The 8950-nt window shown below is 46.1% G+C and overlaps 1 long non-coding RNA gene across 2 annotated transcripts in view; it reads right to left on the bottom strand.

Moving 5' to 3' along the window:
* Positions 1 to 5901, bottom strand: part of LOC145723587 (uncharacterized) — a 93879-nt gene extending 87978 nt beyond the window's left edge. Inside the window, exon 1 of one of the 2 annotated variants that reach the window (XR_014148795.1) lies at positions 5833 to 5901. This is a non-coding gene — a long non-coding RNA (uncharacterized LOC145723587). The other variant, XR_014148796.1, reaches the window with a different exon arrangement.
* Between the last annotated feature and the right edge of the window lie 3049 nt (positions 5902 to 8950).

Raw genomic sequence — 8950 nt, 5'->3', positions numbered from 1 at the left:
GTGATTCCATTGGTTCACAGCAAACTGCTCATTCTCCCAAATTCACTCTTAGAGAAAGGTTGTGGCCTTTAATGACCCCTAATTGCTTAGAGGGGCTGTTCAAAGAGCCTGCTCCAGAAACCTGAGTGTTAGCATTCCAGACACCTCCTCACACAAACAGCCTTCAGCTCAGACAATGTGGGAGGGGCCAGCTTGGCCAGGTGGAAGGTCAAGGGCTCTGAAGGAGAGTTCTTAATATTTGGAACACAATTCCCTTGTTCATTCCCGTTTCAAACAGTTAAACCACTGTCAACTTGACTTTTTTTTCCCCCCATGATAGATAATAGACACACAGAGACTTGAGTTCAAATCCCAGCCCCCTCCTTTAGAAACTGAGAACCTAGGGCAATTATTTACCTCCCTAAACTAGTTGTCCCAACTTTTTAAAACAGGAATGCTCTGCAACTCTCATATAAATAAAAAGGGAGAAGATACAGCAAATGTGGCAAAATGTTACTTGGTGAATCTAAGATAACGCTATGATGGTAATCCTTTGGCAATATGTATCAGATCAACACGTTACATAATTCAAACTTATACAATGTTATACATCAATTATACCTCAATAAAGGTGGAACAAATTGGTTAACCTGGGTGATACAGATGTCTTTGAGACTATTCCGATAATCTTGAAATAGGCTTGAAATTTTCTTAAAAAAAAAAAGTTAGGGGCGTAGAACAGTAAAAATACCTGGTGGGGACCATGAGTATAGATTAAACCAGACTGGCTATTAGGTGAGAATTGTGCGGTGAGAGAAGCAGAGGGGCTCATTACATTATTTTCTACTTTTTTTTTTAAGATTTTATTTATTTGACAGAGAGATAGCGAGAGCAGGAACACAGCAGGGTGAGTGGGAGAGGAAGAAGCAGTCTCCAGCTGAGCGGGGAGCCCGACGCGGGGCTTGATCCCAGGACCCCAGGATCATGACCTGAGCCGAAGGCAGACGCTTAATGACTGAGCCACCCAGGCGCTCCTCCACTACTTTTTTTTAAGTAGGCTCCACGCCCAACGTGGGGCTCGAACTCACGACCCTGAGATTAGGAGTCACAGGCTCTACTGACTGAGACAGCCAGGGACCCCTGTTTTCTACCTCTGTAGATTTTTTTTTTCCATAAGTAAGTTTTTAAAAAAACACCATTGCTGCGTGGGGTAAGAGACACGCCAAGCGCCGGCACCTGGCTCCATTGTTCATTTAGTGGAGACTCGTCCTTAATCTCTTCCCACTTATTTTTGTTTGCTCTTCTGCCCCAGGCAAAGGTGGCCCTACAATGCCATTTTCTTCTCAGATTTGCTCTAAAATACAAGGTTTGGGTTGAGGGCAGGGGGAGAAGGGGCTGTTTTTTTTTCTTATCTTAAAACAGCTGATGATTTACAACACTGCTGATGACTAACTGGAAGCTTTGCACCATTCCTTGGATTTAAGAGCCCCACAGCTGAAAGGACTTCCTTTCTGGCAGGCAGACCAACCCTAAGGTGCAGAAAGCCACAGGAATGCTGGGGAGATCAGTGTAGGAAGCAGAGGTCCCACCTGAATTGTCCATTCACCCTGAACTGCTCTGGCCAAGCTCCAAGATTCTGGGCTCCTTGTTCCAAGGCTGCTGAGGGTGACCCTGCAGGCCCAAGGTTGAGAAACGTCTTTGAAGGCAGAAGTGCCCACTTCCCTGCCGCATGCCCTGCCTCACTCCTCCATCACCCCCACGTTCCAGGAGCCCTAAGCAACAGGTACTTAGTTCCCAGCTGGACTTGGCTCTCTGCCACAGATGGTCTTTGCCCTTGCTCTTGGACTGAGCTCACGCCTGCAATGCCCGGCCCAGCATTGTCCCCAGCAATCCTGCCTCTCTACTTACCAGCTGGGTAATACTAAACTAGTTGCTTAACCTGTGAAGACTTATCTTTTTCTAAGGGGATATTATTACCTCCTTCCTGGAATTGTTTTGCAGATCAGGAGAGATGGCATACAGATGTGGCACTTAGCATGAAGAAACAGCTCAACAAATACTATTACTGAACACTTCGCAGACTCGATGTAAATGATCTTATTCCTTGGTAGACTGTAGGCTCCTTGAGAACAGGGAATGTATTTAACTTCTTTGCATCTCTAGTGTGTATCATAATACACAGCAGGCGGATGGACTTGCAAATACCCATGAATCAGAATCACATGAGGGTTTGCTTTCACTTGTTGCAAAATACAGATTCCTGGGCCCCAGGCTTCCTGGGCACTGGGTCCTGGTTAGTGTGCAGTAGCAAATGAGTGAAGATACCACCCTCTCGGGCGCCAGGGTGGCTCAGCCAGTTAAGCGTCTGCCTTTGACTCCGGTCATGATCTTGGGGTCCTGGGATCGAGCCCCAAGCCAGGCTCCCTGCTCAGTGTGGAGCCTGCTTCTCCCTCTCCCTCTGCCCCTCCCCCTGGCTCATGCTCTCTCTCTCTCAAATAAATAAATGAAATCTTAAAAAAAAGATATCACTGTGATCTTTGTCAGTATTGACCCTTCATCTCTAATATGGACAACTGTGTCTGACAAATCATACATAAAGTGCCACTAAGACACTTCAAAACAAGTTTGGTCCTACCCTGCATTAGTATCCCGGAGCTGCAGGGACAAATTCCCACAAACTAGATGACTTGAGACAACAGAAATGTGTCCCCTCAGAGTTCTGGAGGCTAGCAGGGCGAAAATAAGGTGTTGGCAGGACTGCGCTCTTTCTGGAGGCCCTAAAGGAAAATCTGTTCCGTGCCTTTCTCTTCTGGTGTTGCCAGCACTCCTTGGCACTCCTGAACATGTAAACATGTCGCTCCCATCTGTCTCTGCAGTCACATACTCTCGTCTCCGGCTTATTGGGATACGTATGATGACAAGGAGGGTCCACCTTGACAATCCCAAATCTCCCCCCTCCCCCGCAAGATCCTTAACTTAATCATATCTGCAAGGGTTTGGGGTTTTTTTTAATTTTCTTTTTTTTTTTTTTTTGCCAGATTAAGTAACATTCCAGAGATTAGAATGTCTTGGGGGGGGCGGGGGCATTATTCAGCAAACCACACACCCGAACCCCAGTAGATTAAACTGAGGTAGATTTGTAAGCTTCCCATGTGATTCTCTCGCAGCTGTGAAAACTATTGAGCCGGGCACTTACTCTAGGTTTGCTGAATGAATGAACTTCACTGTGAAAAATCCCCCTCTCCTCCACTGCCTGACTTTAGGGATAGCCCTCAAGGGAGAGAGACCTTTCTATAAGGTTCCACCCCTAAAAAAAGTCTAAAAAAAAAAAAAAGCCAAACAGTTTTTGGAGTTCCTGACCTCCCAAAAAACAGCGGGCCACAGACACGTCCCGTCAGACAAGACGTCTGCTCCTTTGGTTCCCTTTGCGATGCAAGTTTCTCCACCAGGGGGCAGATGACTCCCCGGGCGGCTCAGTTTCCCCCTTGCCCCAGAAACGCTTGTGCAATACTGAGCAGACTCACCCAGGAAAAACTCATGACTCAGCCCTTGTTTACAATTTGATTTGATAAAGAGACGAAGGCTGTTGAAACATCTTAGCCCAAGGCCACTAAGGGATTCCTGAGTCCAGGCGCATCATCACACGAGGCAACCTGAGAGGAGTGACCTTCTCTGGGCTCCTCCCAGCAGGGCTTCTGCTGTGGGAACACAGACTGTGCTGATAAATGTTTAACCACCAGTTCCCCAGAGGCAAAAGCCTTGGCTCTGTAGCTTTACCTATTACTGAGACATAAATATTCCCATTGTGGCCAATTTCAAGCTTCCAGCATGATGTCACGTTCTCACCAGTCAACTCCAGCCCATCACTGCAGCTCCCAGCCACTGACCTATGGAAAAAACACTCTTCTCCCAGTGAGATTTGCAGGCCCAGGAGCTGGACAGGGCAGCTTTTGGAGAACTAGAGAGAGTCAATTTCCTAATTTGGGGGACCAAACACTACTACGAGGAACAAGTGTTTAAAAGAATCACAGATCTTTACAGTCCCTACCCAACACGAGAGTTCTAGGCACAAAACAACACTGATGTCTTTCTCCTCTGTCATCCAACTTTATTTCTCCATCTCTCTTTTTATTTTTAAGGATTTATCTACCATTGACTCTGGAACATGGGCCAAACACTGTTTCAAATGCAGTACACACCTAGACTCAATTTACCCTCACAAAGAAGCCTGTGAAGCAAGCACTTTAAGGACCTCTGTTTCAGCAGATGAGTAAACTGAAGCACTGAGAGGTTAAGTCAACATGCCTAAAGTCGCAGAAACCTGAATCGCCTTTGCAATTCCCAATAGAGTAGAAGAAATGACAGTCTCCCAACCCAGGAGCTCCTATGTCTTAGATATATAGATCTGTGTAAAAATAAGCAACAGTATCTATACATATTTAATTGTAAATTGAACCTAACAGACACGTAAATATAACCAATAAAAATTTTCACAATGATCAGTCTTGGGAATAACAGCACTTTGTCTTTCCACATTCATCTTCACTAAAAAGGCTCAAATCTCTTTGCAATTATCAATTAATTACACATCAATATTCCTCAGAGGCTAGACAGTACATTTATGGTCTGTTTTATAGTCATTTTATTGCTGTTATTAGTAATGAAAATAAGAACAATGCTATGCACCAATTGTCACGCAGACCAGAATTAGACATGGTCATTGTTCGAAGGTTTAAAACAGAAACTAAATTCCCAAGAAATGACTATTTCATTATTAATAACAATACCTCAAATTTATAGAGCATTTTATGTTTAAGCTTTTCATGTGTAGTCAATAGAGCACATGGAATATAATCTGCAGCCAGCAGACCTGAATTCAAATTCTGGTTTCTGCTCTTAATACTCTTCTGAGTATAATTTTTAACCGTTTAATTTTATTTGGAATAGGTCAGATTCGTTTGGTTGAAATGCACAAGTCACAAAGATTTACGGGAAAACGTTCCCAACTCAGTCCCCCCCCCACACACACCAGACCTACTTCCTTTTCTTGGAGGTAAAAAAAAAAAAAGTTAACTTTTTTTATATCCTTCCAGGGATATTTTATGCATATATCATACAAGCAAAAAAGACACATTATCTTGTACCATTTTTTACCAATGTTAGCATTCTACCCTCATGTAAATTCTGATCTAGATTCCTCTCCTGTAAAAGGGCGGTGGGGAAGATTACATCAGAGAATCACAAAAATACCTAGCCACAGTGCCGGGCATGGAGTTAGCCCTCAATAAAAGGCCTGGGAGTTCGAGGGGTCTCCGGTGTGCCTCACACTCACCCAGTGCTTGTTAATCACGGGCTGCTTCCCGCCTCCCCCCAAGTTTCCAATTTGGAAAGTCTGGTGAAGACCCCATAGTTTGCATCCCCAACCAGCTCCTAATGCCGCAGGAGCTGCTGGTCAGAGGGTCCCTTGAGAGCCTCACGGCAGAGCGGGAACTCAGATGCCCGCGATTAAAACCTGCAGGTCCTGCCGCCGGAGCAAGTCACTCTCTGAGCTTCAGTTTTCTTACAACAAACGGAACAACGCCCACGGCAAAAGCTGCCGTGCACGTTAGGGAAGATGCGACAAGTGCACGGCCTCTGTCGCGACACACGCTTAAAAAATAAAGCGCGAAAGAGACTGGGGCAGCGAGGAGGGCGGGGATCCCCCAGGACACGCGCGCCAGTGCCCCCACCCCGGGGACAGGCGCGGTCGAGGGCAGCCACATCTGAACGCCGAGATAGGGGCTCCTGCTTCAAAGACCTCGTGCACCGAGCACCGCGTACCGGAACCCTTCCATGCAACTGCGTGCCGCTTACTGCTCAAACTGCGTGCAAGGATGCAGGGGACTCCGGTTGAACCCAAGCGCCACGTGGGCGCACGGCACCCGGCACACCCGGGGCCCCGCCCACACGCGCCCCGCCGCGCTCGGGACTGGCTGCGCGCGCGGACGTGCGGCCGGCTGAGGAGGAAATGGCGACGGGGGCGGGCGGGGCCGGGCGCGGCCGGCCGCCAGGGGGCAGTCGCGCGTCTGCGGGCCGCGGCCGGCTGGAACCGGTCTGGCCGGAAGTGGGGGTGGTGCCTTGGCTTCCGCTGCGACGCGCCACGTGCGCGGCCGGGAGGAACTGGAGAAAACAACAAAATGGCGGCGGCGGGGGGCGGGGTCCCCTGGTGCCCTTGAGTCCGCAGGTCCCATAAAGGGCGGCGGCACACACGGGGCTCGGCGGACGCGTGGAGTGGGGTGCGGGAGACGGGGCGCGCTGCCTTCTTGTCCGGCCGCGAGCCCGCGCTGGGACACGAACAACCGCGCTGGGCCGTGGAGCCCGGGCCCTAGGCACCCCCCGAGGGTCACTGCGGCGCATTCGCATGAAGCAGCCAGCCTGCTTCCCAGTCACTGTCCCGGGTTTTAGGGTTTTTGTGGGGGTTTTTTGCTTTGGAGGTTGTTGGGGGTTTTTGTCCCTGCGTTTGCAACTCTCTGCGAACTAGGACAGCAGAACGCCTTTCTCAGGGCGTTTTCTTAATGGAGTGAGAGGTTAGGGGCGGCAGATAGAGCTAGGCGAGTCCTAGTTGGCTCGAAATGCAGTCCCTCCTGTTTCCAGCAGTTTGGATGACCCGTTTCCTGCCTTTGTTCGGAGTTAGAATTGCCTCCCTCTTGATGGAGGGAAAAAAAACCCTTCCGTGCTCTAGGCTTGAAAGTGGCCTCCCCGCTCTGTGCAAGTGTCGTTGGAATGCGTGTGACCCGTTTGTACAGGGGAGCTGCCCCGGGACCGCGAATATGGAGCAGAGGCCGCAGCTCTGTTGTTTCCTATCGTCCGAGACCTCGGTCGTGTTTCAGAAAGACATGTAGATGTCGGTGGTTATGTGTCACACAATGCAGGAAAAAAGGAAGAAGGCGAAATCGCCTAGTGTTCGTGGCTTTTAGGCCTGCAGCTTCCCCTTCTTGTGCATGGATCTGGAGCTGGAAAACCGAGCCATTCAGTCCCCGCCTGGACAATTGCCCCCGCTCGATTTTCCTAACTCACCGTTTTATTATTTTACATGAGGTTGAGACGCAAAAGAGCCAGTGTGGGTAAAAATAGTTAACACAAGCCATGCTGCTTGTGATGGTATATTTAGAATAAAGGAGACGTTTGTCCTTGGTTTTATTTATAAATTTGCGGTCATCTTTGCATTTCAGATGCTCTCGTTCTTGGTAATTCGTGAGGTCATTTAGCAAGTCTGTGAAATGATATGAATGAGGGAGTTGTGTTTAAATAAAACTTGCCTCCCCCAAAGGTTTGGGAGGTTTAATTAGTAAAAACTTCTTAATGTAATAAGGGCCCCGAATGAGGGCACGCTACAGTGACAAAGCTCAGGAAAAGACATTACTTTGTTTACAAAGGAGCCCTTACGGTTTCCTCTGGTAGGGATTTTAACACTTGTGATCAAAACTGCGTCGCTTTTAAGTGACAGGCTAGAAAGGCATAATGTGGTCAAGAGGGGAAAAGAATGCTCAAGGTTTTTATTTTAAGGATTAAATGCAGATTTTTGACCCAAGCATAGGTTCCAGAGAATTTCCCTTCAGCCACTCATTTTTGTATCCATGCCTTCTAAGGTTTCACTACAGACTCGACCATTATTTTGCAAAAAAGGGCTGGACTGTTTCCAAAGGATCGTTTAACCTGGAGGGGTAAGGACCCTGTCTCCTCTCAGCCTGGGAAAAGATTGCAGCTTCCGTAATAGCATGTCGTCAAAAGGAGCCTGCCCCATTTAGTCGTTATATGTTGCAGTGATTGCCCCCTTTTTTGTCTCCTGTGTATACATGATTCAGATTTTGGGCAAGTTTTTCTGCAAATACCGCTGAACACAAGAATTAGTATATCCCCAGGACTTGTTGTTTGCCTCCAAGAATTTCATTAACACTGCCTTCCTGTTAAAAGGAGAAAATGTACTTTAATCTTAGAATAAAATATCATTGTAGCAAATTTGGTTTTTTAAAAACTGGAAAAGCAATAAGAAGAAAATGAAAAGAATCTGTACTCCAATAATTCAGCGGTACTTGTCCTTCTAGATACAGATTTAAGTATGGGGGGGCATTATGTTGTGTGTACAATTTGGTACCTTTACTTTAAAAATACATTGTTTTAGTTTATATTACTAAAGCAAATTATGCCCAATAGAAAACATGAAAAGTACAGAAAAATACAAAGAAAAAAAATCACCCATAACGCCACCATCAAGGAATAACCACAGTTAAGCAAATTGTATTTGTCTTAAAGTAACACTGTACCTCGTTTTGTAACCCACGGTTTGTATTTAGCCACTTATAATGTACATTTTCTTATGTCAAATAAGAATGTTAATGATTTTTAGAGCCTGCATAATGTTCTATCGGATGCATTAACCATTAACTATTTTCTTACTCTTGAGCACTGAATTTGTTTGCCAATTTTTGCCCTTGTAAGTAATACTGACATTGATACTTCCGTACAAAAAGCCTTTTAAGATTATGTAAAATGAAGTTTACAATGAATCTGAACTTTTTAAGGTTTGTTGGTACAAATTTGACTCCCCAAACTGTTGAGTTAATCGCGTGCCATCTTGGGCATTCTAATTACCGAGCATCAGCATGCCACCTGAGGTCAAATCCTGTCTCCTGTACTTTCATTGCTCTCCTCTAAATTTATTTGTTTTAATTATAAATCATTTATTCTTGGGGTATTGTTTTTGATATGGACGTGTGTCTAATAAATACCAGACATGGATGTTTGAGTTAAACATTTAAAAGGAGTCCTTTCGCTGTCAACCTGTTAGAAACACAGAAACCTCTTTTCCTTGTAACTACTTCATTTCTATGTATAGATGTGACACAAAAGAAATGCATTGTTGAAGTTCTCTTTCCAGTGTGAGGCAAGTATGTCAACTTTGTAGTTCTCATTGTAAAATAAATGAACTAAG

Source organism: Leptonychotes weddellii, chromosome 9, assembly GCF_054177405.1.
Source record: "Leptonychotes weddellii isolate Sample4059 chromosome 9, ASM5417740v2, whole genome shotgun sequence".
In the NCBI taxonomy this organism is placed as follows: domain Eukaryota; kingdom Metazoa; phylum Chordata; class Mammalia; order Carnivora; family Phocidae; genus Leptonychotes; species Leptonychotes weddellii.
This window is presented reverse-complemented; position numbering and strand designations above follow the sequence as displayed.